The sequence below is a fragment of the Bombus pyrosoma genome, linkage group LG16 (genome assembly GCF_014825855.1).
Source record: "Bombus pyrosoma isolate SC7728 linkage group LG16, ASM1482585v1, whole genome shotgun sequence".
Taxonomy (NCBI): Eukaryota; Metazoa; Arthropoda; class Insecta; order Hymenoptera; family Apidae; genus Bombus; species Bombus pyrosoma.
In genome coordinates, this window is record NC_057785.1 from 7,287,672 (window position 1) to 7,312,323 (window position 24,652).

The window sequence follows — 24,652 nt, forward strand, 5'->3', positions numbered from 1 at the left end:
ACTTATCTTTCCACGACACAATTTCTAAATATATCCTGATAGTCTAGCCTTCGTTAGCGGATCGCTTAATTAAAATTTAAGAAACGGATAAATTTGCCTAGTCCAGTTAATTGGAGGTTTAATTGTTTCGAACTTTGCTCGATCGATCGTAATTAATTGCTTAAGAGAAAGAAGTCTTTTCTTCTTTAACCATTTGTTAATATTTTATTCTTACATATTTGTCTTCAAATTCTGTTTATTCTACCTTCGATATTTGAACTCACCGTTGCAAACACGAATCATCGTGTATCAGGTATTTCATTAAAATCGAACGTCGAAGGCTATTTTTCCAGCACTATTCTAAGATCGTTTTTTACATTTTTATCGCGATAATATCCGTCGTTTGTAACGCGATATTGTAATAGAAATAATCACCTGATTAGCTTCGTTAACAGAACGAGAGGCAAACATCCCCGTAACCTATAAAACCAGTAAAACGAAAGAGTCTCCTAATTCCTGGTAATCCGATGGCGGACAGGGTGAAAAATACGAAGAGAAGAGGAAAGAACAATCGTCCCCTTGCTGGAGAACGGGTGGAGCAAGTTCCAAAGTTGGGTAAACGTTGCTCGAGACACGGGACAAAAGGAAGCAGCGGAAAAATAAATTTAAATGCCCCAACGTGTCCGTGCAATGTAAGAAGCGACGTTGCGTGGATTTCCATATGCAACGGCGTGCAGTTTAGAGAATAGCAGCGTGTAGACACTTTGTACACAGGCACAGACACGGAAGGGACTAAAAGCGTTACGGCGGATAAGTGACACCGGGGGGGAAAAAAAGGGCGAAAGGGAGCGTTTTAAGCGCTCAAGTGCGCGGATACGGACTTGCATCGGTCGCACGCCAACGTTCTACAACGGGAAATTGTTTCCGACAACTGCGCCGAAATCGCCTGCACGCTCGTGTAATTGGCATCAGTTAGAATTTGTTATTTTTGGTCAATTCTAAGGGGAGCCACACGCGACGGATGATATTCGTAACAAAATATCATCAATCCGTTTCGATGTTTGTGAGGTGCCGCGCGATCAATATTTTTGACAATATACAAGTTGCCTTCAAAACGTCACGCAGTATATATTACTTTACACCGTATGTGAAGTCCATTGAATTTTTATCGTGTATCGTACTTTATCGTATATTTTGTGTAGTATTTTCAACTGCACTAGAAGCTAGCCGTAACAATTTTTCTTTTTTTTTTACGGAACGCTACATGAAAAGCAACCAATGGATAGAACAATGCATTAGAAGCCGGGAAACAAATGTTCGCGTATAAATTTATTGAAAGAAAAATGCGATTTTGTTAGTTGAAACGAGTCCGTTCCAATTACTTTAATAGGAATTGGAGGGCGTTTCAACAGATCTATAAAACAGTAGGAGGTTTCTTTAAAAAATCGCAAACAAAAGTTCTTTGAATCGGCACTGTGCATACCGATTGAAAATATTAGATTTCGACTGCACACAGTCACGTAGAATTTCTTTCGTTTTTCCTCTTTAATTATTCGTTGTTACGTTGACGAGCGTGTTTTCTATAAAATTACGACAACTTTCCACCGCGTTTCTTTCTTGTTTTTATATTTACTATACACGTCACCTGGTGTACGGTTCGAAAGCTTTTGTAGTGGATAGAGGATAAAACTTAAACAACGATCTATGGATCTTTAGATCGGGAGAAGTGTGCGTACGTGTGTGTATGTAAAGACGGCTGCCGGGGACAGCGGTGATGCCCTAGATAGAGGGCAGCACGGGTTAAAACGAAAAAAGAGACGAGGATAGTGTGAGCGTGATTATAAAAGCAATCGATAATAACAAGCAGAAAAGAACCACGTCGAATTTCACGTTAGCCGAGGAAGCGTTAGATAAATTTATCAACAGTGGAATTTTTTCTAATGATTAACAATGACGAAGAGCGAGTAATTGGGATTGCATACAGGGTGATAAAAACGGATCCAAGAACTTAGAAACTTATAAATCTTCATTGAGAGAATTCGATTCGCTTGCGATTTATTTTAAAGCGAACGCGTCTCTTCGTATTATTTCATTTTTTATAATTGTTATGCACGAGAAAAGATAGTAAAAATCAAACTCCCGTCACGAACAACCTCGAACATTCCTCTCTACGAAAGGAATAATCTTAGCACGACTATTAGAAGAATGTAACTGAACCATTCTCTGAAACAATTGACAAACGCGTGCACCGTAAAATCAAGAAATTTCGAGGGACGTTTTAGGGAGAAAGAGAGTGCGTGTGTGTATGTGTAGTGGCGCACGCGCGCGCAGTCGCTTTACATAATATCTTTGCCATTGTAAAATGCAAAGTACCGCACGAGTCTCGCTGAGCCAGCTTTTCCTTTCGCCGCGTTCGCACTCGGCGTGCAGAGTGCAGAGTGTGTTCGCGCGACGAGGATGAGAAGAAGCATGGAGACAGAGGAGAAGAAGAGAGTAGAAAGGAAGGAGAGGATGCCTCGAAAGCAAGTTTTTGTCTTCTCATGTAAATCGCTACGTAGACGGGCCGATTGAGGGCTTAAGCACATATTTTTGTATTCCCTTCTTAAGGCGAACCGATCCCGTTCGCCTCGAGTGGAAATCGATATACGCTGTAACGTAGACACGGATAAAGAGGAGTTTCGTGGGCTGGAGAAATTGTTTCCAAGCCGCGGATATAATTTTACGATGGCGCCGTGTAAACGCGAATGGCAAAACGATTCGAAGAAATTCTCTATATTAAGATGGATTTGTAGGTTAGGTTGGATTTAGGCGGATGCGTCAGGCTAGCTACGGTGTAGTCTATGGATAAGGAAAACAAATGTTAGGTTCTCGCGATCCGATTGAGTTACACCGATCATGTGTGTCATCTATAGGCTTTGTTATCCGTTTGATAGTTTTCTATCCATGCGGTGAACCACGTCAGAGTTACTATACATATACATACATATATGTATAGCCGTACGAGTTCCATATTATGTGCCATTTTAATTCCGATTCAATTGAAAATTCTTCATTTTTCAAATGTTGTTAACGATATTATAAATCCAAATTCAATCGTACGATTGCGCTGAGGATTCGTTCCTAGAAAAGCTGAGGAGAAATCTATAGCACGATACGTTTATTGCAAGATCATTGAAACGAGCGAAGCAAGGATGTTAGATATTATCGTGAAAAATCAGGCAGCTCTGTTTGAACCCAACCTGGCTTAATTTAAGTTTAACCCACTCTAAAGCTACCTAATCCAGCAGGATCCGGCACAATGTATGACTATTTCAATCTAGCTCAACATAATGTTGAAACGATTCGACCTAACCTAACCTGAAACAGAATAGATCCTAGCTAATCTAACCAGTTTCGAGATTAATCCAGATTAATCCGATTTAATTCACTGCTGATCGGGTTTAATCTACTTTATTCTACGATAACCAGGCCTAATCCAATTCTATTGATATATCAGATATTTAATACATGCAATTCGTACAAAATATACTTAACCTCTATTTATTATACAATCACGATTCGCATAAGCGAGACGTTATTCGGATCTCATTCGTTTCTAACTGGAATTTGATTCATAGGCTGTTTCGCGTAACCGGACGTTTGGCATAGTCGAAAGAAGAAATGACTCGAGTAATTTCACGCGTAATTGATCGAAAGCCTGACATCGCTATGTATTTTATGGAATGAAAAAATTTAAAAAGGAAGTTGGATGAAAATTATTTTACTTTTTTAGTTACGAAAATTATTCTAAAAAGGGGAAGATAAAAAAAATTCAATTGGAACACGAATACTGTGCAAACCCAATCCCAGGACCTTCGTCTAAAAATCTCTGTTACCTCGCCACATTATCATGATCGCTTCCCATCTGGTCACGTTCCATTAGTCGGTCGGTCCTCATTTTCATGGAAACGCGTTCTAAAGAATAGATCGAATAATAATAATAATCTATTTCATTTAAACCGTAAAATTTCACGAATTCGCGGACCAAGAGAATTTGAATATCCTACGGGGAAGAATGTTTTCTGTAAAGCCCGAAGCTACACGATTCTACGCGAGTTTTGCCAATATTTCTTCGTGGCTCACAAGTGTCAGCAGTATTGCGAAACACATTCCGTAGTATTCCTACGAGTTATGCCTGTATCTGCCAGTAACACGCGATCTCGTAAATTTAGCGGATCTGTAACCGTTATTTGATACACTTCCAACTTGATAAACTTCTATGAAACAGAAAAAATAGTCTATAGGCTTGCGGTAAATTCAACGATCGAGCCTCGTTCGTCCATCGATCGAATTTCCGCCGTAACAAAAGAAAATACTCCGTTCGAAGCGATTTATTTTGCAAGATGGCTTTGTAAGCTCGATATTTCGAATATATGTATATATCGCTTCGGGAAATGTATAGTACAGTTTTTTTTTTTACCAGTTTTATCGAGTGGAATGAAACGATATATCTTGGAGCTTTGCGCAGTAGCATGATTATTCTTCCGGCTAACACAGACGTCTTGCTTCCCTTGGCGAAATTGGCCAGTAAGAACTTTCTTTTGTACAGTAATTTAATAACTCGGCAGTAGCTTCAACTATCTAGCTATCGTACGAATGATCCGCCAACTTCGAATCCGTTCAGAGAAGAAACTCGAGTAATTAACAATTAAAGAATCTACTAAAATTCATCGTAAGAAAATTGAATTTTCATTTTGAAGTTCCTCGATCGTTAATAAAACGCGTAACGAGCGTCGATGCTATCGTGTAGAGATTCAACGCGCCATATAAAAATCCACAGCTTCTATTACGACAACTAATTTCACTTTCTCTTTTTGAGCAAGTATCAACGAGTATGACGAACCAACACACGTATCCTCGTTATCGTACAAAGATTCGCCGTACGAAATTTCAATCCAACCATCTAAGAAAGAAAGAAAAAGTCTATCTTTCTGACAACACTGCTGTACTTATTCTCTGTTTTGCAAGTGTCTGCGCGCGTTTCAAAGTTGCAGTATCACCGACGAAACACCCCTCCGGCAAACATTCGCGAGGAACCGCGAGATACGATCATCGGGCATGCCGGACGCGTGAAAGATTAATGGCGTCGGGACGGGCGCGCCGTCGATGGGATTAAAAAATTTAACGAACCAGCCGACGACAAGCGACACGAGTTGCACAATACCGGGCTAACTCGCTCCGCTTCCTCCCTCTCGACTCTCTTGGCCCAGAATAATAACGTTAACCGACGATATTATACTCGACCGTGGAGTTTCCGCGGATTCGCTTGTTTTCGCATTTCCGCGACTCTTTAGGAACGCGGAAACGTTCGCAATTTGAAGCTCGGTCGACACGACCAGGCACCTGCTCTTTTTCATACACCGACAATTAACCGGTGTACGCGTAGCTGCTAATCTGGCTGCACGATCGATACGAAATTTCCTGGCTCGCTGGAAAAATTCCTACATCCGTCTACCAGGTGTCTTTCGCCTGTCACCGCGAGCTTCCGCTTGTTAACGCGATTTTCCTCACCCCGTGTGATTAATGGATACGTTCGCTCGCTTCCTTCCAAGTCCATGTGCAGCAAATACATTCAACGCGTGTCTTTTATGTGGATTTTTCTACGCGACTTTGATTCAACGTGGTTATCTTAATATCAGCTATCCTAAATAGAATTTTATTGTGTCAAACACTCGCACTTATACCAAATAGTTGCGTAAATACGACAAATACACTCGATGGTAAAATAAATTTAACGAACCCACCAAAACTCCTCTTCCGTTCGTTCTGCCTGTAAATCTGCAAGAACGCTAAACGTCGAAAATCTACAACACTGAAATATTTATTAAAAAGCGAACGAAAATCAGTCTTTCGTCCTTTCGTCCTATTCTGTGGAAAAAACCGCCTCTGCCACTTACACGCGTCATTCGTCGCTTCAGCACTCCAATTACAAAGCTGCGAGCCAAAAATCTACGAAATAAACATTCGTCGCGTCTCGAATCCCCTCGTAACACCCATATTTCGCAGCTTACAGAAAATTCTACACCATCGACGGGAAAATCGGCATCTCGGTTCTCGCGAGAAAGTGAAATTCCTCGTAAACCGCGATTTGCTTACATCGAATTCGTACGGGGCCACGGTGTATAAGTCCGCGTATTTCTTGGGAAACGAGGGGCTGGAGGATTCGAAGAGGTGCTTCGTCGCGATCGTATTTCACACTTTGGGGCAACGAATGCGGCCACATTTTCGGTCAGCTATGTTCCGCGGGTTCGTTGCCGTGTGTTGGTCGAAAGGTCCCGAAGGAAACGTTTACGGCCAAGTTAACGGCTAATCCTGGCCATAGTTACAGTCATTAGGTCCAGCTTAAAGCGACGTTATTGCTTACATTAGTTACCAACTGTTCCAACCGCTTGACTCCTCCCGTGTACCGATGTTCGATTTAATTACCAACGCTGTTTGTCAAACGGCTCTCTCCACCATTGTTGTCGCTTTGGGAATTTTATTTCGCTTTCGTAGAATGGATGGTGAAATTGGATCGATCGGGCATTTTTACGAAATTGAATGCGTGGAGAATTTGTTGGAATCCTTGGGGGAAATTAGAGTATGGTGGGAATTTTAGAGGCCGGCGTTGCACGATGTTTTGGATTTCGCGTTTATGTTGGCGGTAGGTTTTCCTTCCAGACTTTTATTTCTTTTCTTCGTTTGGAAAGTTTGTCGAATCGACGACGGAATTTGGAATTTCCACAAATTAACACGGTGGAATGGAAATATATCGAAGACCGTATGACTTAAGTTTTCGAGCTTGGAGACTTGATATAAAGCTAGAAATGTACAACGCCACGGACGGACTTGAAAGTACGTTGTTAACATCGTTGATCAATGTGAAATTAATCCTATTGATCTACGTACAACACGCACATACGCGGGATATAAGTGGCTGATCGATACTTTGAACATCAAAGTCAAACTCTGCAACAAGACCGTAAAATGAACAAGAATTAATTACTGGATCGTTTCTGGAAACAAACGGGGTTAATCAATCCCATTTGAAAGGATCCTCGAGAAGACGCGTGCAACAGAGGCGGATCGATAATCGCGACTTCGAATTCAATTTTCAGCAGCTCCTCCATTTACGGCCACTTCTCCACTGTTTGCCAACAATGACCGATTACACTGGCATTTCGATGACCAATTGTGGGTCAAAAGGTCAACCAGCTTACACTCCACATTCGTACGCTTCGTCCAACTTGTATGCCTATGTGTATGTGTGCGTGTGTGTGTGTGTGTGAGCGTCTATGTAGAGAGAGGATATCAGGCAACCAACGTTCCAGAAAGGCACACACAACTACCGAACAGAGAATAATTCATTTTGAATTTACAGATTAGGCGATGAATCGAGCCGGATTTATGGCGTTTGACGGCCGCCTATTCGAACCAGAGATGCGACTAATCAGGATGATTTGAGTCGTATTATACGACGTATGAAATATAACGAGGAAATTTCTCTCGTTGTTTGACGAGAGATACGACTGCCGATAAAACGATCAACATGTTTGCTTTTACGATAATAATAAAGGAAGATTATCACAGATATTATATAGAAAGGTAATTTTTTTTTTTTTTTAATTGGATTCAAGGAAATTCGTTGTCAAATTAGTTAGTTGGTGAACTTTTTGATGGAACAAAATCAAAAGTCAAAAAGGATAGAATTTATCGCTTATTCTGCGTTACATTGTCCTGTTACGAGAATACCGAACCATTCGACGAAATTTTCAGTTATTCCATTAAGCAAATTTCAATTGTTAATTTTGATTGCGGTGTAAATGGTTTGTTCCCCGGTGAATTCGTGATTTATGCGAAAGAAAATAATTGTTTTCCTATTGTGTCTTCGCGATAATAATTAAGAGAGATAAATCTTTCGCGAAAATAAATAAAAAACGGCTAAGAGAAACGCGATAGCGATCAGTGACAAGAGAAAGGAAAAAATTCGTTACATTTCATCTTGATGGATAAACCATTCATCTTGAATTCAAATCATTCAAGGTTTTAAAAAATACTATCCTATAACGCGTTGTATATCTTGCAGGAATATGAAATAATATAATTATACATATGTATAATTAATCAAGCGAGTCACTGCATCGAAATTATTTAATCAGCGGATTAATTTGTAACTTTCCTCGGTTAAATCCCCCATGTTATAATCTGCGAGCGAACAGAATCTAAAAAATGTTTTCCCGGCACATCTTCAAAGTTTACTCGGCAAAGAATGTCTGATAAGAGAGGCTGGCACGCGATATTTTTCACAAGACTGTTTCTGAAGTTTCAATTTCATACATTCTCTCCTTTCACAGAATATTCCTGTATCTCTCGAGTTTTACTTCCTTTCTGTCTGATATTTATTTAGAACTTTTTCTTCTTACTAAATTCTACCATTGTTCTACACCTCTCAGACCATTCAACCGTCTGGCATTTACTCTAAAATGATTTAAGAAGAACGTGACTGTATTCGAATATCTCGTTATCATCAAGAAATACCTTCTTCTGTCGTAAATCCTAGTTTAAAGTATTAGATAGTTCTCGCGAAAGAAAAGAAGGTATCGAATAGATACAAATTTCCATCGCTTGATTTTGTAAACTGTTGAAGTGGTCACCACTTCCAAGAAAACTCTACGTCTGGTCTCTTTGGCTTTCTCGAGCATTGAAGCCATCGACAGCGTATAGACAAAAGGCTGGGACGAAGACAGACCATAAACAGTAGACAGGCGACGTTGACTATATAGGGTAACACTGTTAGCGTGCGGATCTGGACCAGCTCGAATTATTATTTCCTACTTGTACTTTCACTTCTGTATTTAAAATATATTTTTCTACCTTACAATTTATCCACGCGTTTCTCTCTCTCTCTCTTTATACATCTAATAACCTCAACATAAACGATCATTAACGAAATGTACAGACGCAAGAAGTTGCTTTAAAAATCAAATTACGTAAAGCGAAATATATTTGTGAACGTGTGCAACCCACTTCCGCAGCTGATTGTACACCGGAAAACGATGAAAAGCAATTTTCCGTATCGATTTCGTGTTATCTAGTCACCTTCACGAACGATGCTGAAAATGACCACGTTGCGTTTCGAGGCAAACCTGTAAACGTCCTGTCGTGGATCCTGTTACTCAGTGTTTCAACGTTTCCCGTAAGTTTGCTCTGCTTACAAAATTCGTTGCATCTCATAAACGAACACATATGAACGTTTTCCGTTCTTTTCTACAACCGACACCCGAAGTGCGTCCCACGTGTGACTGAATCGCGTAATACTTAAAAAAAAAAAAAAAACACCCGCGATTTACGAAAATTCGGAAATAAAGTAACAAGTACGAAAGAAATTTGGGGACAGAACTTTTCGATCAAACTAATAGACTGGTGGTTACTCGATTATACGTCGTGCACCGAGCTGATACGTAATCCTACTCATCGAGTACGTCGCCACTCGTCGGAAGAATCCACTTACGAGTGGTCGATCGGTCCGGCGTTTCAAAATTAACGCTAATCTAGGATCAGACCTAGCTTATAAAGCGCTGTCGAGATTTCGTCGGGGGAAAAAACGATCGTTACCGGTTCGCCTAATTGGACGGCGACGACTACTCCATCGAACAATTCGCTCTCGCTCGATTATTCCATCTCGTGGTTCCCAATGCCGCCATATTTCAGCATCCAGATTGATCGCCTCTTTTAGTTTCGTTCGTACGAAGAGATTTGTTGGATAGCTTCGAAATTGCAGTTGAAATTGACTGGTTACCCTTTTTATTATTATTTTTTCTTTTTTTTTTAAATAGTACACGTGCTTTTAATCATTGTGGACGAATTTTTCATTTAAAAATAATTTAGTACTTCTTTCGTCATGAAAAATATTTATATTTCCGACGTCAAACCGTACATACGTGTTAATCGTTTTGGTACTTTGGAATGAACGATTTAGGAGATGATTATCCCGAAGAATATTAGTATTTTTGATGACAGAGGAAAAGGGACATGGAATTCTGAATTTTTACAGCCGATTTTAATGTTCGTATCGCGTCTCTGTTTGGTACTTTTCTTTATATTTGTACGCCGTAATGTACGAAATTATTCCGATTCTCAACGACAAGTTTGAATGCGAGTCCTGAAAGATTTTAATCGTTTAGGAAAGTTAAAATTTTCAATTTTGATACGATACTTGATACGACACGCTATACGTAAAATGATCTACAGAAAGACGAAAGCGTTTATTTTAAAAAAAGATTTACGGAATTGATACACACAGCGAAATCGAATACTCGATATGTTGCAACGTGATATTTCATATTTATGTCTAACCATTTATTCGTAAATTAATATTATTATGCTGTGAAATGTAATATTCGCAAGCTGTGACAGGCATTTAAAGAACTCATAGCGTTTTAAACAAAAATATATCTAAATCGTATAAACAAATGGTAATATCAATCAAGAACAATCGTCAAGTTATATATCCTTTTATCTCTCAAAATCAACAACGCAATCCAATTTCACAATTCAAAGAGTACTGTGGACAGAATATTTGCTCAAGTCTCACACTCTAATGCTTCCTGCAACAGCGAGCAATAATTTTAAAACCGAATCTGCCCCATTATCGAGCTATTATATTCTCCGATATATTAGTACCAAAGGAAGATAAATAAGAGGTAGAAGAGAAAAATATTATTTCCAACGAATGGAATGGAACTGCTCGCGTGTAAAATTGACTTTAGCGAGAATTCCAGCTAATACCCTATCTGTCACTAATATGTCGTCGCGTACGGTTCCATTCAGCCTCGAGCGTCTTATCGCGCTGATTGCTTCGAAGAGAAAGCGAGAGAAAAAGAAAGAGAAATTTTACTATTTAGGAAACCGTGTTCCTTTAATATCGAGGCAACCGTATGTTATCGATACTAAATCATTTATCGACCATTACGACATTTGCACGCTGCATTACGCAAATGGCCGCCGCTCTTTTTGCTCCTCCAAGCCCGTCGCAAAACCGGAAACAAAAGGAATACGTAAACGAGATCATACGTGAATTTCTAATCGAATATTCCGTGGATTTTCTACGTTTAATGGCTCGCGAATGTATCTGAACGCTCATGATAGAAAACTTTTGTAGAGAATATCGGGGGCGGAATTAAGCGGACAGGTAGAGGAAGCTTCGTTAAATAACGCTTGTATATAGAAGAAAGTAAATTTTAATTGCAATTACTTGCCACGAAAATTTGCCAAACATTTCCTTCCTTCTTCGCTGAATCCTTAAAACAATTGAGAATTTGAAAAACTCGCTGCAACACAAAAGAAACTTTCAAGTGGCTGTAATTTATTAAGGTATTTGCAGCGCGGATTGACTTTCTTGCAATTCCTTTGAAATTTTCACGATGGCTTACTTTACACGTACTTTATCTATACGTTGTTCAATTTCAAACAGAGTGCAGCCTTGCCGAAACGGAGATATTCATCTTCTAAGCTGAAACTTTTAACACGTAATCCCTATAGAAAGCCGGAGGGAGAATGACTTTTTGATTAATTACGGAAAACCCGTTCTTACAAAGTTGTGAAAAAACTAATACGTGTAAAATGGCCTTTAAAGGAAGAATCCAGCTCCGCCCTCGCCGTGTTCGAATAAATATAACGTGAAATATCTCTACTATCGGTCATTTCGACGTCCAAAATGCCGTATATTACAATGCGAAATTTCTGTCTATTTCCGAATTGTTTGTTAGTCCGCGCGCGTACAAGGCACAGACAGCCAAGAAATTTCTAGAGAGAGAATCTCAAAACATACGCGAAGAATATGGTTTTCGAGTGCGAACGTGTTTTGCTTCTGAGAAATATCGTAACGCTACAAATATCTTATGGCGAGAAGAGTTTAAATAAAAAATCGTAGAATATATTTCGTAATTATTTTGTCAAAGTTATTTAATAATCACGCTCTAGGGGTGCAAATACGAAAGGGTCGGGGAAACGAGCTTCTTTCAATATGAAATATTGCGGGCTGCTTCAAACAGTTGGACTGTAAAATTTAATAGCTTTGGCTTGTTTTTTCACCGTACGTATGGAACCAAAGCCAAAGTACAATTTACGAGAGCGGTGCAGTATCGATGGTCAAAATAGATTCATCGATGGCTCCAACAGTCAAAATAAATTTGCGCTCCGCAATACGCTTTCAAACTTCGGCCGAATGAAAAAAAGTGTTCATGCGCGCGTGCGTTTAAACCCCGCGCTTAATTTCGCCGCTCAACTTTTCACTTTCGTCCAATTAGAGGCTTTCACGGATCTCTTGACCCTGAGTCGTCCTTTTCGTCCAAGTAATTAATTTATATGCTCGCGTTATTTGTTTTACAAAGATCTAGACGGGATAAAAGAGGAAACTTACACTCGTCTTGTAAAAAGAATTTTGCCTTCTAACTTCGAGGTGTACATAACTTTACAGTTGGTCTCGTTTCCTTCGCGAAAAGATTCAAGAAGAAATGGCTGCTCGATAATTGCAGATAGATTTATAGCCTCAAATAGCATTTCCAAAAATAATTTTCGATAAATCTACTTCCTCCGCTATATTACTATGCTTTGGATATTTTATGTATCTTTAGATACTCTGTCTTCCCTGCATTCTTGCCCCTTCAAATTTTCCACGGATGCAGCACGTCCAACCTGAGCAGCCTAAATTCTCATCCAAGAGACGCGTATTCAAAAATCATTTGCGTCATACCACAAAAAAAAAAAAAAAAGAAAAAAGAAAATTCACTTTCAACGGTCTCCTTGGCGATCGATTACCCATCGACCGGGTGCGCGGGGCGAAAAACGCGGAATTAATCGACGGACTGGCCGTGTACGAGTTCAAAGAGGCGCGCGGTTCGACCATACGCCAGACTCTGGTAATTGGGTTTTCGCAGCGGGTTCGCATTTTCCATCGAACGGACGCAACAGTTGAGATTTCCAGCCTGCGAGAAACACGCCTATAGCGAAAGAAAGACAGAGACCCCGTGCTACCGTAAAGAGAGACAGAAAAAATCTTGCGTTCTCGAATTCCGGTCGACTGATTGACACGGGAATCTCGCGAAAGCTCGAGCCCTCTCATCGTCGGCTACCTTCGGCTCCACTTACATTCCAGCCAGATTGCATTGTACCTTGTACCCAAAGGAGCTCGTCGAGAATTTTCCCCTCGCGACTCGTCAAACATCGCCGCGTTAACAATAGTTTATAATCCCCGCGAAGCTCGCGTTTCGAATTGCACGGGATGAACGTCGATACTCGACTTTCGTTTCTGCAGTCGTGGATAATCCAGTGAATATATTCGAAATCAATTTTATTCCTTCCGAAAGGAAGGCTATGAAGGATTTACGCGAGACTTTTTCGTTACGTACGCGCGAGGAAAACTGTTTCTTCGATTAATAATTCAATGACTACACTTTCCGTTTACGTTTAGTCGGTGACTGAAATGATAAGTGTGAGAATGTACAGGGTGTTCTCCAATTATTGATACAATTAGAAATGGAATTGCGTTATATACAAAATGAATTAAAACGAAAAACAAGTTACAGACAAGCGGACCGAAGAATGTTTCGATCGCTAAAATTTAATGGAAACTTTGACCAAATATCGACCTAATGAAAAAGCTGCTACCTATGATCCGAGCTTAACCTACTTCGGTAAATATACACATCGCCCATCTTTCATGAGAATCTACAACATTTTCCTTTACTCGATATATAATCGGGTTAGTGGAAAATCGTTGGCGCGAATGCCGCGAAGCTGGCAAATAGCAACAATGGTGACGGAAAACAGGACGCGAAATTGATTGGCGAGATCATCTGAACGCCGCAAATAAAACGCTCTTAATTAACGGATTTTTCATTTCGGCGAATGACAAAATGAACAATATCTCTGTACGAAAAAACCAGACAGTGAAAAGAGCTGAAAATAATCGAGTCGGAAAAACAGGGTCGAAAGAGTAGCGACGGCTCGTATCGGCACGGCCAAATTATCTCGAGAGGAAATCGTTGGAATTCGGCATTTCCGTCTCGAAATACCGAAACGCCAAAACACGAAAACGTTGGATACGCAGACGGTGATCGATCCTAACGGCAAAGAGATTACGATCGAAGCCAATTTGCACTTTCCGCCGACCGCCTCTTCCCGATCACGATAATGTTACACTTCGCAGCTCGGATAAAACGAAAATGGTAAGTACACCTGTGTCGTCATTCATACGCGACCATACGCGCCATTTCGCTCTTTGCACTCGTATCCAAACAGCCCATAATCGCGATTTATCCGGCGTCGATCGGTATTACGATCTGATACCAGACCACGTGTATCGTCACCGTGCAATACAGTGTGTTTCAGGATGTCTCGGTATTCGTACGACTCGTAAAATCGAGAATAGAGAGCGCAATTTTTTCAGTTCTCCTTTTTTGCAAAGTTGCGAAATCTAGCGACAGGTTTGTAACAAATCAGTAATAATCTGAGCAATAAATAAACCTAGCGACAGTAAGAAATAAATCCAATTGCAAGTTTGGTATCGATCGAAGCTAGCAACAAACTCGGTAACAAATAGAAAGATCGAATCGACCGAATAATTCATTTTCCAAATACAAACGAATTTGTCAAAATTCCTCTTCCCAAAATTCTCAAATTAAATTAACATGTCGCATCCTACCGTGCAAATTACGCAAAAAGTCTTTCAGCAAGGTTTCTACCTTGGCAACAGGAGCTCCGCAGGGCCTAATTCGAAGCAGATCCGCGTTACAGCTGTCGTTTCTCCTGCTTTTTGCGAAACTGCTCGCACGCAGTTGGATATATCGTTGTCTGGCACAAAGCGTAGCAAGAAACCAGACACCCTGTGGATCTCACGACTCGCGTAACCTATCCACCCGTGTGTGCACACACGCAGGTAGATATCTCGTGTCCCGAGTAAAACGGAAACCGAGCTGGCAGACATTGACCCCGCGAACCGGAGCCTCGGATATATTATGCAGAAAATTGTCGACGAAAGAAATCCGCGAAAGACGAGGACAGGGATTGAAGAGAGGTCGAAATCCGGATACGAAAATAATGTAGTCAAATCCTGTCCACCATATATGTACGTGGACTGCGCACGCAACTACGATGGAATATAAAAGCACGGATAAAGTGACGTAACTTGGATTTCACGTTGAAAATGCGAGATTTTTCACTGTGCATGTATTTTTAGTCGTTTTCCTGGGCCCTGTTAATTATTGTTCAGCCTTATTCGCAGTTCTGTTAAGGTTATCACGATTTCGGCTCATTTTAGGGAAATTTTCGGGAACGTAGCAACGAGCCGCTGTTTCGTATCGTACGAATGAAATAATAGAATTAGTAAAATTTGTTCGTCGTTGCTGTCGTTTGTCAGAGATCTCGCTTCTAATGAAAAACAATTATCGGAACTTTGATGGCTGGTGATCACAGCCCGGCAGTGGACCGCGGCGTTGTTTCTGCAGCGTCCATTCGAGAGATAAAGTCATCCGTCGGACCAGCCTCGCGTCGTAGCACGCGCAGGATTTGCAATTGTGCGGCGCCACCGTCGCGAAAAGCAAGGTTGCAGACATTGACCCCCGGAGACCGGAGGGAGGCTGATGTTTTGGGGAAGGTCGAGCAGAAGGGGAAAGGGTGGCTAAAGCTGGAGGGAGTGGAATCCAAGCCTTTCTCTTCGGCCAGCGAAATTTCCCTCTGCCTCCGCTTTTCTTTGCCCTTGCGAGCCTCTCTTCCGCCGCTAGACCACTCCAACCCGGCTCTTCTCTACGAATCTTTCTCTTTCCGTTCATCCAGCTTTTTTCTCTATTGCCTTCATCTCAACGCGCGTTTTCTCTGTCAAGCACCCTACACGCGTTGAGACCTAACTTAACGTTAGGTTTCGAGGTTAAGTCTCGTGCGCGACGATCTCAGCCATCGTGTCTAACAATGTTATTATTCCAGGATTACTGGAGATTTTCTAGCTTTTCCCCGTGTCTAATGACATTTGTTTATCAGTCGCTAATAAAAATTGCTCCGATTTGAAATCTTTTTGCGTCTTATGAGAACTTTAGCTTTTCGCCAGTCAGCCACTTTCGAGAGTAAACCTGCACCCCTATTCCCAGTAAGATATCATTAGTGAAAGTTAAAAATCCCAAATTTTATTATCAATTCGAAATCACTAGATTTCAATCCTTAACTACTTTTAAGAGTAACCTACAACCTCGCCCAATAAAATATCCGTATTTAGCGATTCATCCTGTTTCATTAAGGGCGTTAATGATGGTCGCGAGTCATCGTACAGGTAGAGACCATACGGCTGGTTAATTTAGCCGTCGCTTAATGTATGCATCACTGTTGATATTATTAAAGTTCGGGCCGGACGTGTATTCAATTAGCAACCGATATGTGTGTATTATCTGTGTGTGTGCGCGCGCGCGTGTATGTGCGTGCGTGTCAGGGTGCAAGAGAACGGGAGAGGTGCAAGGAAATGAGAGGCGTGCGGGTTGTATCGACTCGTGGGTACGGCTGCTTCGTTTACGCGGAATTTAATACCGGCCCCGTTGTTATTAGCGGATTTATTATTCAAAAGTGCCGGCAAATGGAGATTGAACGCCGCGTAGCTCGCTCTGGGTAAATCAGCCGACGAAATACTTCTCTCGTCATTCCCCTTCCCCTCTCCTCGATTCCCCGCTCTGTTTTCTGCGACCTCGGAATCTGATCATTTTCTTCCATTCTTTTCTGACAAGGGTGGTTCCTTCCGTGCAAGGAATCGTAATTTTTATGCGTTTTACATCACGCGAAGTGATCACCCTCGACAGAGGGTGCCACTCAAGTTTCGTAGGGGATGAAGAATTTTAGGTGGGAATTAACGAAGATGGAACTGGGGAAACTTTGACTCCATTCTTGGTCTTTTATGTTTTTACGGGTTTGAGGTTTCTTTCGAGGCTGGTGTGTTGCGGATACACATCGTTGAATAATGGAATTCGTCTCTTAAACTTTGCTCTAGGCTGGTATCAAGCGTGCGAGCGCCCGTAATAGACGAAACTAGGGTTATTTCGGCCAAGTAAAGTAATTTGCTTTGTCATTTATGTTGGATACGGAACGGTTTAGTTTTGGATAAATTTCGGATCCGAAATTTTTTATATACTTAGCCTAATATGTGATTGATCGATAATCATTCGCGTTTAGTGCAACATCGTATATTTGTTGAAGGAGTGATTAATTTATTACGAGATAAAACGCTTCACAACGGAGAATGCATTTGTATACTGGTGCAAACATTTTTATTGGAAATTAATATCGAAGATAGGGGAACAGAAAATCAAAGGAAGCCGAGTAATTAATGGCACGGAAACACAGGCAACTTTTCAGTTCCAATTAAAACACCGCCGCTTCGCGAATCGCGATACAGAAATGAAAAACAAATTATTTTTTAATTAATACGTGTATTGGCCCCTGCTGTCTCCTATTAACGACGTATATAAATTTCATCCAATAACAAGAATGAACCCAATATTATCCTCCTCTATGTTTTCCTTTCTTTCGCAGCTATATGTAAGTCGGAAAACGTTATTTCGTCCGAAAATTTTGAAATATTTTTCAATACTTTTGTTCTGTTATCCTTTGAAAAGTAAAAATTGAAAATATTCAAAACTTTTTTAACAGAGCGAACGAAGATTTTTTGACAGTTTTGACTAGAGCAACGAAATAATTCGCAAAAGAATTTCGATAGAAGAAACGCGTAGTTCGAAATATCAATGGTTGTAATTTTAGTTTATTTTTAGGAATCCAGAAGATTGAAAATTTCGTGAAGCGAATAAGAGAAAATTGAATTTCGTTTGCCTCGATGAAGCTATTTGCAACAAATTTTACGAAATCTTTCGTACGATGTTTAAAAATATCTTTGGGAATAATTTATCTATTGCGAGGATTTAAAATACCGGGGATATTAAACATTTTCTATGGAATTTTACAAAAAGAAACGATTTACTTTTATTTTACTTCCTCAATTAATAGCTAAGCAATTCTTAAACGAACTATTCCAGGAAATATTTGACCAAATATTGCGAAAAACATCGAGAAATACTTGGACCGAAATAATACTACAAAACATACTACGAACGAATACAGGAAAAGATTGAGAGAAATTCAATATTGGAAAAGTTTGCTAAATTATTTTTAGAAAAATTCATTCGTACATACTTCGATCACGAGCGTCTTTATTTACCAAGAGTTATTTAGAATGCAAAAATCTTACGTCGAGTAGAACGATCAACTAATTTGTAAAATATCTCAATCTGCGAAATTTCTTTCTAAATCTCCGCTTCATTCTTGCAGCAAGATTTATGAATACCGATAACTTTTAATTCGTGACTTGTAAAATTTTGACTAACGATACTGGGTCAATCATGCAACAGAACTCGGATATAAAAATATGACTTCCCATTTATCAGATCTGCAATGTTTAAAAAAAAAAAAAAAAAAAATTCAATTACGACCAACGCATCGAGGCAATCTTTCGAAACGTTCGAGACACGCCAACTGGAACGAAGAAAGATCGAGATACCGTTCTGAAACATGCCACAGGATTAAACGAATACAATCCAGAAAACATCGACAACGCACCGTCCTACAAATACCTCTTTCTACATATGTATATCGATGTTTTAAGAATCGCGTTCAACGAACAATTCACGATGAATATTAATAAATGCTAATGTTTCTCGACAGCTAATTTCGCCACACGAAGCTTCTCTCTCACAACGATCAGCATTCACGCTACATCGAGCGTTTCTAGAGAGTGGAGGGCGTGAAAGGGGTGAAAGGGGTGAAAGGGGTGAAAGAGGTCCTGTCGTTCGGTGTTCCCATGAAAATTGCTGGAAAAGCTGAATTCGTAACGAAAGTTCATTCCGGCGACCGGAAACGTTAGCCAGCTTTCCTCGCAGTTCCTTTTCCATATTTCCTTTTCGGCTCGTTCCTGTAATAAACGTCGTCTCGATTCTCACGCACCATCTCCAAGCCCGCCGAAAGACGTTGGAAATTTTTGACAAATTTCGATCCTCTGTCACATATCACAGAATGGTTTGATACTTGTAGCACGAGTGGAGAATGGCGACTCTTTGTAGGAAATTAAGTTTCGCAAATAATACATAGATACAACGTTCGCGAGAGGACTGAAAAATCGCCTCGTGATCAACGTAAATGACGATAACAGGTAGATATACTTTTCGGTTCTCTTCCAACACACTTTCACGGAAACTCTACTAACCCGTAATTAGTACCACGATTACATACTTCCTTTGACATCGTTGTTTCTCTCTATTTTTAACTAAAATTTACCCTCGCATTCGTCCCTGAAAATTTTCCGTACCGAGTCATTCGTCCTGTTCCAAATTTCCAATTAAGAAGTCCTACTTTCCTCCGAGAGAAAAAATCCTCAAATACGATCGCACTGTAATTCGCTTGCAAATAGGCTACACACGCTAACACGAGAACTAGCTATTCAACGGACATCCAGTGGATCCTGTGGCAATCACAAACGAAGAGGCCTTTGCTCTGGCGAAAACCGAAACCAATGCCAGTAGGAAATCTCACAAAGGTAGTTAGTAACCCAGACAGCCAGACAGACAGATGGGAGAAAGATAGGAAGAGGAATAGAGGGTAGGAAACGTTGCATCGTTTGGATTGAACCGGATGGCTTTAGTTCCGTACAAGTAAGATCTAATGAAGCAATTCAAACTGTAACCACAGACCGCTTCAAAGTTTTGAGAAATGCCGCAGCGCGCACGGGACGGCCAGTACATTACCGGCCTGGTAATATCAGCCATACCGATGCCACAACTCGCCTATATCTCGGCGAACTATGCTTCGCCGAGGTTCGACTGCACACGCGGCGCCCAGGAACACGCTCGAAACATTAGCGTTCATCGACTCTCGGCGATAGAACCACTACCAAACCCGGCGTAAGTATCACCCCGTTTCATAATTAGTGCTCCCCTTAGAACAATAACGTTGCTGGTTAACGAGCTCGGAATCGACGTGGCGGCTCACGACCGAGTAAATCTATCTGCGTATCACGTGCTCCAAAGTCAACCCGTTTTATGCGAATGCTTTTATAATTCGAGAAATTTCAGATTCCGTGGAAGATAAGTATTTAAAAAAAAAAAAAAAAAAGAAAAAAATATGAAAATTAGTATTTTCGATGCGAGAGCTAGGGCGGTTCTTGAGACTTAAAGTAGGGTGCGACGGACCCCAAGGATCATGATACAACGATTATTATTGGCTCGAGTAAGTGTAACAGGTGTATTTCAGAGCCCAAGTTTGGGTGGAAGGGTGTTTTTCCATAATACTGAATACTGATTACGTTAAATCGTCAAGTTGCCGCCCCTATTTTCCCACATTCGAAGACAAATTGTCGCTAAGTATTTTAATAGGCGTTTGACGTCATCGATCGTATATATCGAGAGAAAAATCAATAATTGCACTAGATCAATAGGTTAATTCGAACGAAGGTAACGGAGATATTTCACGATTCGATTTCGCGAAAAAGGCATTCTGCAATATTAACTGTTAAGTGTCTCGCGATATTGAAATTAAAGCAGGTATATCGCTTATGTGAAAGACATTTATACAATATCGTTAACTTCTGTCTTGTATTTTCAAAGATCAAAATAGACTGGTTATTACTGTTTACGTTGCTAAATATGGCCTCGCGACTCGAAGATACGACCAAGTTTCGATATGGCGATGGAACGGAAAAGCACCTAGTACGCTTGATCGTTGCGTAGATTTTATGTATCTCAAGGAAAATAGTGTTTACAATTCACGAAGTTTGTTCTGTAGCTCGAAGTAGAATGCAACGTACTGTATACAAGAATAACTACAGAACGATCTTCGATTTACACGAAGGGAGCAAACGTATTTTAAGATTCAAATTTTTGCGACAAAGTTATTCTACGATAGCATACGCGCGTAGTCTTCCCTACATTCTACGTATTCCACCAAATGTAGGCTGGTTAGCGTTTACGGTTTCAAACGTAGCTGCGTAGGCTTGACGATGCTTCAAGTACAGTGCAGTGAACGGTGTAAAGCAACCCTTCGTTCGAGCAAGGGTAGCAAGAATCTTTTACGATCTTTTCTGCGTAAAAAGTTGTTTCACGATAATAAATGAAATATATTAATATCAACCCCTTGCCCTATAAGCTTTTTTATGGTCACTACATAAAATTACATAACAAGCATTAAAATAATCTATTTCTAAGATAATGTAAGAAAGGAGGCAGTAAATAAAATTTATACTATAATCGTTTAAATAAATAGCGCGTGTAATAATAATAAAATACAAATAATTATTTAAACAAAAGTGTATTCCTATAGCAACTAACGTCGTTGCTTTGTGTTTCATTTTAAAAACTCAACGCCAAATATTATAGTACATATCTATATATACTTCGATTTTATAAGTCGAGGCGAAAATTTGAAATTGAAAATTCGAGTGAAATAAAGTTCTTGTACATACTGGTTGGAGAATAATCTATCACGAGCCTGAGTCGATACTTTAAGACAAAAGAGGATAGAAAGGAGTGAAGGGGAATAGAAAAGTCGGTGGCTATGAATGAAATTTTGCCGAAAAATCGTAATAGTGCCCGAGGGCTCCATTTACGTACATTCTATGTGGATTTGGAGGGTAAACAACGACGCTTGGATCGGATCGAGTTCAAGGGCCGTCGCGAAGGTTAAAGCTATTTCACCGCTGGAATTAAGCGTTCTGATTACGAAGACTGACGACAGCAATCGCTTCTGTCGATGAAACGAACGTAGTAATTGCGCACTACGATTGTTCCCTAATAAATCGCTTCCTAAACTCCTACGTCCCTGATACTCATTTAAAAACTTGATCTTTTAAATCGTTAACTATCCAACCTATCGAACGTTTCCTCTATCCTCCGAGAAATTATTCTGTATATTCCTCTATCAATCTTTTGACGCGCTAATCGTCGAACGAAATTACGAAAAATATGGCAATTTCAATTACTCGACGCTTCGAGTTGCACATTTCCCGAATCAATTCTCTGGAGAAACAAATTGTTCATCGATATTACAACGTATACAACTATTACAATACACGTACATAAATTCCTAATTTTTATTTCATTAATTATTATATAATTAAAATTTTTAAATACGTCAAGATAATCGCGCCGCACAACTTTTTCCTACACTGTAGCCGCCGGCGTTCAGCTTCGGTTGCCGAGATATTTGTAAACATTCTTGAGCTATTTTTCAGATTCGCGATAGCTTTGTGTACGAGTACGACGACGTTATAGTTGTGTTCGTACCGCGACGCGCTCATACGCCTCGCGTTTCAATTTGTAAACAGAGAGCTAAGAAAGGAACTCGGCTTACAATTAGTTACCCGAGAGACACGAAAACAACGTGTGTACTTATCGCCATATTCGTACATAAAGCTAATTCAATCGCAGTCTACATGGGGATAAAAAAAAACATCAACAGTATGTTTACGAGTACAAAGTAAAAACCGAGCGACGTTTATGTGTACAGGAACAAGTTGTTTAAGATCGTGACTCTGACAACACGTTTGACGATCATCGAGATCGGTGAACGATCGCTTGTCGGAATAACAAACTCCAATTCACATTTAATCGCGTAATTTAAAATATCTAAATCGAATATCTCGATTCGCGTTTTCCCTAGAAACGTGCCGACGCGTGAAATGCTTTCATACGAAAAGCGCTATAGACAGAGTGTGTGTGTGTGTGTGTTCCATTTATCAGAATCGTTGAAAATCATGAATAAACTTACCTAACTGCAGTTCGTGCTTCCCACCGTCGTCCACCGCACGCTCCTTTCGAATCGTACACCTCGATGTCCTAAATGTCACCACCGAATAAAACCAAAGACAACAAGTTTGCTCCAAAACAAAAAGAAAAAGGAAAATGAATAGAAATGATCGTAGCACACACAACACCTTTCGCGATGAGTATATTTTATAATAATATCGAGACGCCTCGAAATCCAAGGGTTTTCTTTCGCACCACGAGAAAATATGGTCCTGTGTAACGAGTGAACACGCGTGTATAGCCGACACGCCACGTTTACGAGAGCAACGTCGTCGTGTACGATGAAACTTTATCGAGTCGCGTTTACATCTCGTCGCTAGCGCGGCTCGAAACGACGAGGATCGAATCGCGGTTCGCCGATAACTGGCGACGACGCCGGGTCGGAGAGTCGGCAGGCAACGCGACCAACCCTGTGCGCCGCGCATGCGTGTTACCCCCGACGCGCCATATCCCCACCCCTCGATGCCACAATGCTTCGGGAGAGGCAACGTTGGCGACAAAGGACGCGCAGAGTGCCTTTTCCGGCGCAGTTTTTCGAAAAACGCCATCGGAATTGAACTGTTCGTAGTTAATTAATATCGTCTGACCGCGGATGATATTAACCACTCGCGTTACGATGCGATTCGTGACGCCGAAGTGACAAGGTGGACGCGCAGAAAATTGCCGTTACCCGGCACGATTTCTCAAAAAGCGACGCACCATTGTTGGGTGGGTGGTTTTAAGTAGGAAATTTATCGTTTTTGTTCTTTAAAAGGGCAGAAAAATTAGTTGTTGTAATGTACGTATGAAACACGAGTAAATAAAGATGGATAGGATAGCAACGTTTAATCCCTACGAAAATTCAACGTAAAAAAGTTACGTTCGTCTCTAAAGACACGATTGGTTATGTATAAAGCAGGATACAATGTAGGCATTGAAACAAGAAAAGCGTAAACCAATATCACAGCTTGAACAATGATATCTTGTTTCCTTGTCACGCTTTTTTTTTTCATCTACGTTTTGCGCGATAAACGATGCATTGTTTTGGTAGAATTCCCCTTTTGTTCAACTGGGTAATAGAATTCGCGCAACGTGTTCTTCCAGTACACGTATAATGTAACGAGCTATTAATAACGATATAAAGCAATTATTGGTCGCTTCTCCATCGGAAGATCGTGAAGTAGTTTTAAAAATTCAGTTTAAAAAATATATTTCATGAATCAACCGACCCTTGTCTTCGCTAGAAGACATACACACATACTGCACCAACTTTTCGAATGTTCGAGAGATTCGACTTCTTAATCTCCAGGAGGAAAGTGTCGCGTTTCGAGACATTTGCGAAAAAGCGACGAGTAGAAAATATAACTGGGTGTAACAATAGCGTAACTTCAATGACACAGCGATATTTTATACGGGCCTTTTATCATGGCGAACGAGGACTGGCGTTGAAGAGTTACGACAGCGGGACGCTCTTGTTCCAACATTTATATTGCTCCACGGTAATTGTCTTTTTAACTTTCGCGCAATGGCGGAGTTCACAAGGCGACAAGAGAGGACGCTGGACAGGTTTAAACATTTCCCGATGGCCGACTATCTGGGAGCTTAGAGAGGCCACTTAAAACTCGACTGACGCGTGTCAATGACGCGTCTTATTGCGCGTACGATACCATATTTAAGTATAAAATACTCGAGTTTAGAAATTTAATTTTGAAACGCTATAATTCCGAGCTATAAGTTGTATCGCAACTCGGACATCTTTCTAACGAATTAAATCAAAGTTTATCGGTGGCGTGATA

General features: G+C 40.5%; 1 protein-coding gene across 3 annotated transcripts in view; it reads right to left on the reverse strand.

Moving 5' to 3' along the window:
- Positions 1 to 23,230, reverse strand: part of LOC122576788 — a 314,658-nt gene extending 291,428 nt beyond the window's left edge. For all 3 annotated transcript variants that reach the window (XM_043747566.1, XM_043747562.1, XM_043747563.1), the window contains exon 1: positions 22,840 to 23,230. The gene's annotated coding sequence lies outside the window, so the exon portion shown is untranslated. The remainder of the gene's footprint in view (positions 1 to 22,839) is intronic.
- Between the last annotated feature and the right edge of the window lie 1,422 nt (positions 23,231 to 24,652).